Raw genomic sequence first — 10055 nt, 5'->3', positions numbered from 1 at the left:
TACTTTCCCCTTCACCCCTCGCCCTCCCCCCACCCCTGGCCAATGCGCATTTCCCCTGGTTTTAACATTTGATCAAGACCCATTTCCAGATTGTTGATCATTGCATTGGTGTGGTAGTTTTGAATCAAAATCCCCAATCATGTCCGCCTCAACCCATGAGTTCAAGCAGCTTCTTTCCTTCTGTGTTTCCACTCCTGCAGTTCTTCCTCTGAATGTGGGTAGCATCTTTACCATAAATCCCTCAGAAATTGCTCTGGGTCATTGCGTTGCTGCTAGTACAGAAGTCCATTACATTCGATTTTACCACAGTGTATCAGTCTCTGTGTACAGTGTTCTTCTGGCTTTGCTCCTTTCGCTCTGTATCAGTTCCTGGAGGTCTTTCCAGTTCACATGGAATTCCTCCAGTTTATTATTCCTTTGAGCACAATAGTATTCCATCACCAGCATATACCACAATTTGTTCAGCCATTCCCCAATTGAAGGACATACCCTCCTTTTCCAGTTTTTTGCCACCACAAAAAGCACAGCTATAAATATTTTTGTACAAGTCTGTTTATCTATGATCTCTTTGGGGTACAAACCCAACAATGGTATGGCTGGATCAAAGGGCAGGCATTCTTTTATATCCAAGCAATTTTTAAAATGAAATCAGTTCAGATCCCTCTTCTACTCAGAAATCTTCAGTGACCTCCCCTTGGAGATTAAATTAGGTATAAACTCCAAATCCTGGCATTCAAGGTCATCCCACGACATGATCTCAATCCACCTGCCCAGACTCTCATAAGATAGGAGTTTAGAATTAGAGTAGGAAGGGCCTTTGGAGGTCATCTTGTCCAGCCCTTTCAATTTTAAAGATAAGGAAACTGAGACCTGAGAGTTTTAGTGAGAAGGTCACAGGGGAGCAAGTTGGGGAACAGAGAATGAACCACCTTTACATTGTCCACCTTCCATTGTTCTCCTTCAGCCATCTTCCATTTTTGTAGTTCCTTCTCCATTTGTCAAAGTCCTTCCCTTCAGGTCCCACAACGTCTCTACGAGAATCCTTCCAGGATCCACTCCTTCGCCTCTATCAATGCCCAAGTAAAAGTGATCTCTTCCTCTTCACATTTTTCAAAGTACTTTCTCTCCCTTGTTCAAAGTTCTTGGTGTACTTGGCCTTCCTTCATTAGGATCTCCTTGAGAGCAGGACCTTGGTTGTCTCTTTGCAGTTTGGGCATTTAACCCAGGACCTTGCTCTTAGGACAGTCTTAAGAATTTGCTATTGAACTGACTATCTTGGTGCAGTAGGGGTGTCTGGTGAGTGGATGCTCTGATCTACACACTTCCTCTCACAGTCTCTAGTCCTCACATCTTCCCATTACCCTCAGTGGTGTGGTAGAGCACTGGGTCTGGTGTGAGGAAGACCTGAGTTCAAATCCTGCCTTGGATACTTACTAGCTATGTGACCCTAGGTAAGTCAGTTAACTGCTGTCTGCCTCAGTTTCTTCAACTGTAAAATGGAGATTGTATCTGAAAGATGCTTAGCATAGTGCCTTTCACTTAGTTGGTGCATAATAAATACTTGTTCCATTCCCTTTTCTGGAGAGTCTCCAGAATATCTTTTCTCCTCCGGTGATGGCTTGTGTCCCCTTGGAGGACTTCTCAGCTACTCTTATTTGGCTGATTTCTCTAATTTTTTTATTTGAACCATTTTAATTAATTAGTTAGTTAAGAATATTTTCCCATGGTTCCATGATTCATGTTCTTTCCCTCCCCTCCTTCCAACCCCCCTCTGAGCAATTCCACTGGGTTTTACATGTGTCATTGATCCAGACCTATTGGCTGATTTCTCTAGAGCAGAGCTTCACGAACTTTTGGTCTGTTAGGGCAGTCTAGTGAAACCTTTGTACCCTGCCTCAGAATAATGTTGTCATTCATTCATTCAATGCGTCCTACTCTTTGTTTAGCATTTTCTTGGCAGAGATACTAGAGTGGTTTGCTTTTCCTTCTTCAGCTCATTTTACCGATGGGGAGACTGAGGCAAACAGAGTTAAGTGACTTGCCCAGGGTCACACAACTAGTAAATGTCTGAGGTCAGATTTGAACTTAGGTCTTCTTGGTTCCAGGCCTAAGTGCTTTTGTTTTTGTTATTTAAATTTATAATGGAAGGAAATGCTAAATTTCATTTAAAGGTGAGTGAAAACAAAGATGCTGAGTTTTCCCATCCAGGTTCTCAGGACTCCCTGAAATTCATCCTTTTGTGGGGGAACCTCAGCTTAAGAACCCCTGCCCTGAACTTCTCTAGCTCCCTGATTGGATTTCTTATCAGACTGAGTGGAGGGCTCTGGGGACTTGATTTGATCTAGGGTTAGGCGAATAGCCTGGGCCAAAGACGTGTCAACTGGGGTGAGCCTTGGGCATGAGTGGGTCTGTTCTACCTCCCCTGTTCTAGGCTCAGCTGAACTGAGTGTGTGGATTGTATGCTGGCTTTTGGGCTATGGGGAGGCTATACTTCAGCTGAGGAGCTGATGGGGCTGGTTTCTCCCCATCTTGAGGCTCTCAGCTCCCACCCACCTCCCCACAAAACTCACCCCCTGCCTCATGCTCTTACATACCTCACAAGTAGGTGAGCTTTCTTCTTCTTTTAAAAAAAAATCCTTATTTTCTGTCTTAGCATCAATACTGTGGATTGGTTCCAAGGCAGAAGAGCAGTAAGGGCTAGGCAATGGGGGTGAAGTGACTTGCCCAGGGTCACACTGCTAGGAAATGTCTGAGGCCAGATTGGAACCCAGAATCTCCCAGCTCCAGGCCTAGGGCTGTATCCATTGAGCCACCCAGCTGTCTCAGCATTATTTTTTAATGAGCTCTTGGTTTCTCCTTCTGGGCTGGAAGGAATGAATGATAACCAGTAACTAAAGAGCCATTTTCCCATAAGTCTGAATCTCTTAAATATGTATGGGAACAGCTTTAAATTTCACATTTAGTGACAGCAGACATTCCTGGAATTTGCAGCATGGACATTAGGAAGCAGAAGGAATTCCTCGATCCATAGGATTGTAGATCTAGGACTGGAAAAGACTTTAGAGGACCTATCTATAGGCTGCCCCCTCCACTTGATAGTTTTATAGTAATTTTATAGCAATTGAGAACCAAGATGGTTAACTGACTTGGAGATAGCTAGGTGGCCCAGTGGCTAGAGCTCTGGACTTGGAATCAGGCATTCAGATTCAAATTCAAACCAGTTTGAATCCTGTATCAGATACTTACTTGCTGTGTGACCTAGGACAAGTCACTTACCTTTTCTCAGCCTTGGTTTACTCTTCTGTAAAATGGGAATAATTATAGTATCTACCTCACAGTGTTTTTGTAAGGGCCAAATGAAGTACCATTTACAAATAGCTTTCTAAGCCTTAAAGCATTACATAGATCCTAGCTATTATTATTAGATACTATTATGAACCCAAGATCCTCTTTCCCCACATCGAGGGCTGGATAAGCAGATGCTTCTTGACTCAATGACTTTTTTTTTTTAAACCCTTACCTTCCATCTTAGAATCAATACTGTATATTAGTTCCAAGGCAGAAGAGCGGCCAAGGCTAGGCAATGGGAGGGTCGAGTGACTTGCCCAGGGTCACACAGCTGGGAAGTGTCTGAGGCCAGATTTGAACCCAAGACATTCCTTCTCTAGGCCTGGCTCTCTATCCACAGAGCCACCCAGCTGCCCCCAAGCAGATGCTTCTTGAATGGGAATATCTCCCTCCCTCGTATACACCAGAGAGCTCAGGGGAGACCTGGGCAGACACTCTCCCCCGACCTCCTGAAGGGGTAGATCCAGGGGTCCCTGGCCAGAATGACCCTACAATGCTTTCCCCAAGAGGATAATCCCTGGCCCCCTCCCCCGACTTCTTCCCAGCCGATTCATCTTTTCTGTTGTTCCCAACTCTCCATCCTACCGCCTCAGCTCCGCCATCACCATGGTAACCGTTGTAGCTCTTAGCCTCTCTGGGGGAGCAGCCCCCCCCCTTGGTATTTCCATCACGAAAGGGAGTCTGAACAAAGAATGAATCATCTCATCCGCACAGAGCCCGACCTTCCATCTGCCCCCTCCCCATCCTGGAATGTGAGAGAAGAGCCTCCCCCGCTCCCCCCACTCCCTGTCTACCTGGAGTTCTGATAATCTGGAGGGCCCTGGGGCTTGGAGATCTCCGCTCAGAGGCAGAGGGGGCCGCCCAGGGAGGTCTTTCTGGGAGCTTTCTTCAGTCTTGGTGGCTCAGTCTTCCGAGGTGGGACGATGATCTGGGCTGGCTTCTGGCCCAGGCTCTCCCCTCCCAAACGATCACCCTTCCAGCAAACTGCTTCCTTTGACTCCGACCCTTCCTGGGGGCCACTTTCACCCCTGATCTTCCCATCTTCCAAGTCTTCCCCACACGGAGGACCAAGAAGGCGACCAAAGGGTCGAAAGCCCTCAGAGGAACTGGGCCACCAAGTCAGAGAAGAGGGGGCGGGCGGGAGGCTTCTCTCTTTGGATGGGGCCAGTGTTCCATCTGTAGTAGGAAATGTCCTGGGGAGAGGAATGTGCTTGGAGGCTTCTAGCTCCTCCTTGGCACCCTGCCTTCCGCAGGCCGGCCTCTCCCACACACTCCCTTTCTCAGCCCAGCTCTGCTTGGAAGGCCCAGCCCCGCGGCCTCTGCAAGGGCTCATCATGCACTGGGCTGAGGTTCTGTGTTCTGAACTCCGCCCCAGACCAACTTGTGGCCTCTTGGCTCTAGAAATAGTTGGAAGTCCTCCCCATTGATGAGGTACCATAAAAAGCGGTGCAGAATAATAATAATAATGATAATGATAATAATAATAATAATAGAAGAAGGAGGAGGAGGAAGAGAGGAAGAAGGAAGAAGAAGTAGAAGAAGAAGGAGCAGGAGGAGGAGGAAGAGAAGGAGAAGGAGGAGGAGGAGGAGAGGAAGAGGAAGAGAAGAAGAAGAAGGAAGAAGAGAAGAAGGAGGAGGAGGAAGAGGAAGAGAAGGAGAAGAAGAAGAAGAAGAAGGAAGAAGAGAAGAAGGAGGAGGAGGAGGAGAAGAAGAAGAAGGAGAAGAAGAATTTGGATAGAGTTATAAGGTCTTCAAAGGACTTTATTTTATCCTCACAATAACCCCAGGCTGTGTGTGTTTGTGTGTATACGTATAATTATCACCCCATTTTACAGATGAGGAAAATAGATTTACCCAGAGTCACACAGCTGGTAAGCATACAAGATATAATTTAAATTCAAGTCTCCCAGGCCTCAAGCTTATCCACTGTACTGCCTCGGTGCCGTTATGGGTGGGGTGGATAGAACACTGGACTTGAGATCTAGGAGACCTGGGTTCACATTCCACATCAGTCACTTCTTAGCCAGATGACCCTGGGCAAGTCATCTAACTTTTGTAGCCCCAGTTCCTCTAAGGTTTTTTGACTTTTGGTCACTTTCATGGTTCTCCATGTGGGGAAGACTTAGAAGATGGGAAGATCAGGTTTGAAAGTGGCCCCCAAGAAGCAGGGTCCGAGTCAAAAGGAAGCAGTCAATAGTTTGGGAGGTGAAAACCACTGCCAGGAGAGGGTATTGGCCGCCCTGTCTGGCACTGAGCCGGTCCAGCAAGGCAACGCTGTCTGTGCCAGGCTCTCAAGTAACCGCAACCAAATATCTCAGCCTGAAGGGAACAGGGAGGAGCCCAGGGCCAACGTCAGGGAAGGGAAAAGGAGAGTTTGGGACTCATGAATGCACCCCTAGAAGCAGCTCCCCCATGGCCAAGCCTTCTGCTGCCTTGAGTGAAAGAAAATGAAAGAGGAAGAAGAGTTCCATCTATTCTTCCCTCCATTTCTTTGATTCTCCTAGGGCAGTGATGGGCAAACTACAGCCGGAGGGCCAGATGGGGCCCCCTGAAATGTTCTGTCCAGCTTCGGGACATTATTCCTAATCTGACAGATACACTGAGTAGGATACAATACAATGAAACTTCGAAAGAGTTGCCTTAGAAACAGACTGACAGATGAGCATTTCCTTTCCTTTGGTCCCCTCTTTAAAAAGTTTGCCTATCACTGCTCTAGAGGGAAGGTAGAAGATGCCCAGAGCTGCTAGTTCTGATTGCTAGTATGGTAACCGTGGTAACTGCTCAGGATAAGCCTGCTGCTTTCTGGGCTTCCCATCCTTGAATGTCTGTGCCTGCATGGGCTGAGACACCAGTCTCTGCTATCTCTTGGGTTTTCAGGTTGGAGGGAAGAAGCAGGGGGCCAGCGTGGCTCTCTGGGCACCTTCCTCAGGGCATCGAGTAACCAGGGAGTTTCTGTCATGGGGATACTGGGAAGGGTCAGCAAGAGGGCAGAGCAGAGAAAGGAAAAACCTGGGCCCAGATCAGCTCCCAAGGTATTGGCCCAAAAAACAGTTGAGTAGCCGGGGCTTCTGTTGAAGAATTGTTAAACCTTTTCAGTGTTGCAAACAGACTGGTAAAGACTAGGGATTCATTCTCAGAATAATGTTTTGCTTTTGTTTTTCAAAGAAAAAAATTTTTAACCTTTACCTTCTGTGTTAGTATCGGTTCTAAGACAAAAGAGCAGCAGGGGCTAGGCCAGTGATTCCCAAACTTTTTTAGCCTACCTCCCCCTTTCCAGAAAAAATATTACTTAGCCCCCTGGAAATTAATTTTTTTAAAATTTTAATAGCAATTAATAGGAAAGAGAAATGCACCTGTGGCCATCACCGCCCTCCTGGATCGCTGCAGCACCCACCAGGGGGTGGTGGCGTCCACTTTGGGAATCACTGGGCTAGGTAGTTAGGGTTAAGTGACTTGCCCAGGGTCACACAGCTGGGAAGTATCTGAGTCCAGATTTGAACCCAGGACCTCCTGACTCCAGTCTAGGCGCTCTAACCACTGTGCTACCTAGAACAATGTTTTTAAATGAACAAAATAAAATATGCAGGATTATAAAGGAAACCAATTATATTAAAATATAGTTATCAAAATTTTTTTAAAATCTTGGCCTCCAGCTTAACAGAACCCCTCTATCTAGCCGGGAGAGAGCCCGGGGACTCACTATCTTGAGGCAAACACGTTGTCAGAAATGTCAGTTATTTTCAGAGCTCTCCAGTGCCCTCCTGACTACACGTAAGGACTTTTCCAGGACGGTTTCTCTTCTCTCTACGTGTCTCTCCTCTTTTCTGAAGGTGGGAGCTCCACCGGAAGGGGCACACATTGGGAAACTTCTTTCTTAGTCACCCGCCAGTATATGAATGGAGGGTCCCTCCCCAGGAGGCATCTGTGGGGGAGGCATCTCTTTCGGTCCTGACTAACACCCCACGGCCTAATCTTCCTCTTCTCTGATGCGCTCGTCCTTAGTGACTCATAGCCCGTGTCTCAGCGGCACCCCGCTCCCCCCTCGTCTTGACACCCCTACATTCACAGGCGACAAAACCACAGGAAGAGGCCACCCGGCTCCCACATAAAGCCGCCTCTCCCTCCTCCCCGAGACTTTGCCTCCATGACAGCGTGAGTGAGCACAGAGAAGCCCGGCACCGAGCTCAGCTGGGCGCTCAGCTGGGAAACCTTTCAGATCTGAGCCGAGCTGGGTGGGAAAGGGGGGCGGCAAGGCGGGGGAGTCATGGGAGGAGACCCAGAAAGGGACATCTGTATAGATCCACACGCATACACGAGGCATTTACTAGATGTCTGAAAAAGACTTGGCCCTGCAGTGTCGGGGGCATTCAAAATAGACTTTTAGGGACCAAGTAGACACTCTTTTTGCCCTCCCCCATGCTCTCCCCAGGACTAGAAAGGGGCTTTGGTTGCTGGGACTCTTGGGGGGCTCTTAGCCTGGGGGGGCCATCAGTCCTTAGCAGAGGTCTTCTCCCAGTGTCCTTGGAGCTGCCAATGATCACTTCTGAGCAAGCAACCTTCAGGGGTTTTTAACCTGGGGTCTATGGATTCCCCTATCGAGTCCATAGATAGGAGGCAGCTGAGCTGGGTGGCTCAGTGGATTGGGAGCCAGACTTGCAGATGGGAGGCCCCAGGTAAAAATCTGACTTCAGACACTTCCTAGCTGTGTGACCCTGGGCAAGTCACTTAATCCCCATTGCCTGCCCTTACTGCTCTTCTGCCAATACAGAGTATTGTTATTGGATTTTGGAGCCAATACAGAGTATTGATTCTAAGATGAAGACAAGAGTTAAAAAAGAAGGAGGAGGAGGAGGAGGAGAAGGAGAAGGAGAAGGAGAAGGAGAAGGAGAAGAAGAAGATGATGACATGGGGGGAGGCTCAGTGGATTGCAAGCCAGGCCTAGAGATGGGAGGCCCTGGGTTCAAATCTGGACTTAGACACTTCTTAGCTGGGTGACCCTGGGCAAGTCACTTGACTCCCATTGCCTAGCCCTTACTGCTCTTCTGCCTTGGAGCCAATATACAATACTGATTCTAAAACTAAAGGTAACAGTTTTTAAAAAATAGTCTATGAGTAGATTTCAGGAGCTGTGTGAACTTGGATGGGAAGAAAATGACATCTTTGTTTTCACTAACTTTTAACTGAAATTTAGTATTTCTTTCCGTTGATTAAAAAGATTCCGAGAAAGAGCTCATTGGCTTCACCAGACTGCCAAGGGTGGTCCATGACACAAAAAAGATTATGAGCCCCTGCTCCAGTTCTGGGGGAAGTTCAGTGGATAGAGAGCCAGGCTTGGAGGTGAGGGTCCTGGGTTCAGATCTGTCCTCAGACACTCCCTAGCTGTGTGACCTTGGGCAAGTCACTTAACCCCAGCTGCCTAGTCGTTACTGTTATTCTGCCTTGAAACAGAGACTTAGTATCAATTCTAAGGCAGAAGGTAAGAGTTTTAAAAAATTAAGAATGACTGGTGCTCCCAGCTCCTCCCCAACCCAACCCCGTGCCACCCTGTTGCTTTCTTCAAGGTTCACCTAAGGTGCTCTCTCCATGAAGCCTTCCCATAGTCCTTCAGGTGAACATGATCTCTACCTTCTCAAATTTTTCATACCACTTCCTTGACAATAATTCCATTCAGTCGGTATTTATAAATCAGCGCCTGCCATGATCAAGGAACTATGCTGAATCCCAGGGATGCAGACACAAAACAGAAAACAGTTCTACCAAGGGGTGAAGGCGGTGGTGGGAGTAATAACTTTACATAGAAAAATGTTATTTGTTGTCGTTGTTTCTCTTGTGTCTGCCTCCTCGTGACTCCGTTTGGGGTTTTCTTGGTAAAGTTACTGGAGTGGTTTTCCATTCCCTTCTCCAGCTCATTTTACAGATGAGGAAATGGAGGCAAACAGAGTTAATAATTTTATTAGATAATTCAAAAGAAGACAATTTGAAGATGGGGAAAGGGAGAGGAACAAGCGTCTATTTGGTACCTGCTGTGTTCTGGGCACTGAGCTGAGCACTTCAAAAATAGTATCTTATTGGAGGATCCAAGAAAGGTTTCTCACTGGAGGAGTCCCCTGAACTGAACGTTGAAGGCCAGTTTAGGATTGGATTGTAAGAGGGCGAGGGAACAGGGAGGGGAGGGAGAGAGGGAGGAGAGCATTCCAGGTACGTGGAACAGTCTGTGCAAAGATCCCCGGGAATAATAAATAAATAAATTCCCCAGGAATAATAAACCTGGAAAGATATGCTGGAGCCAGCCAGCTCTGAAGGGCTTAATTTTTTAGAGCCTTTAATTTAGAATTTATTTTGATACCTTGTTTTGACAGCACCTTCTTTTCCAATAATATGCCTCTTCTTCTTCTCCTCCTCTTCAAGTGCCTTCCTTCTAACAAAGCATACAACAAAAACAAAAAACAAAAAGCCACACAGTTCTATAGGATTAACCAGCATATCAACCAAAAGTGGCTTTAATTTGAGTGTTGTACACTCCTAGTTTCTCACCTCTGCAAAGAATTCTCATGTCTCTTCTGCAGAGCCAAACTTGGTCATTATAATAGGCGAAGGGCTTTCCTTGCCAAGCTAGGTGGCCCAGCTGATAAGCATACAGGGCCTGGAGTCAGGAAGACCGGAGTTCAAGTCCAAATTCTGATACTTATTAGCTGAGTGACCCTGGG

At 47.1% G+C, this 10055-nt stretch overlaps 1 protein-coding gene across 1 annotated transcript in view; it reads left to right on the top strand.

The window, feature by feature from the left end:
- Positions 1-10055, top strand: part of LOC123235144 (dual specificity testis-specific protein kinase 1-like) — a 31257-nt gene that overhangs the window by 969 nt on the left and 20233 nt on the right. The gene's annotated exons all lie outside the window — the stretch shown is intronic.

The sequence above is a fragment of the Gracilinanus agilis genome, chromosome 2 (genome assembly GCF_016433145.1).
Source record: "Gracilinanus agilis isolate LMUSP501 chromosome 2, AgileGrace, whole genome shotgun sequence".
NCBI classification, from domain to species: Eukaryota; Metazoa; Chordata; class Mammalia; order Didelphimorphia; family Didelphidae; genus Gracilinanus; species Gracilinanus agilis.
This window is presented reverse-complemented; position numbering and strand designations above follow the sequence as displayed.